Below are 371 nucleotides of genomic sequence, written 5' to 3'. Positions count from 1 at the left end.
AACAAGTCAGAATCTTAATGGTTCAAGAGTTCTATGCCAATGCATGGATCACTAGGAACCATGATCAAAGTATGAACCTGAATCCAAAGAACTACCTCACAATGGTTCGGGGGAGATACTTAGATTTTAGTCCGGAAAATGTGAGGTTGGCGTTTCACTTGCCCATGATGCAAGGAGATGAACGCCCCTACACTAGAAGGGTCAACTTTAATCAAAGGTTGGACCAAGTCCTAATGGACATATGTGTGGAAGGAGCTCAATGGAGAATAGATTCCAAAGGTAAGCCAGTTCAACTAAGAAGACTGGATCTCAAGCCTGTGGCTAGAGGATGGTTGGAGTTCATTCAACGCTCCATCATTCCTACTAGCAAC

Source organism: Arachis duranensis, chromosome 5 (assembly GCF_000817695.3).
Source record: "Arachis duranensis cultivar V14167 chromosome 5, aradu.V14167.gnm2.J7QH, whole genome shotgun sequence".
Classification (NCBI taxonomy): domain Eukaryota; kingdom Viridiplantae; phylum Streptophyta; class Magnoliopsida; order Fabales; family Fabaceae; genus Arachis; species Arachis duranensis.
Note: the sequence above shows the minus strand (reverse complement) of the source record.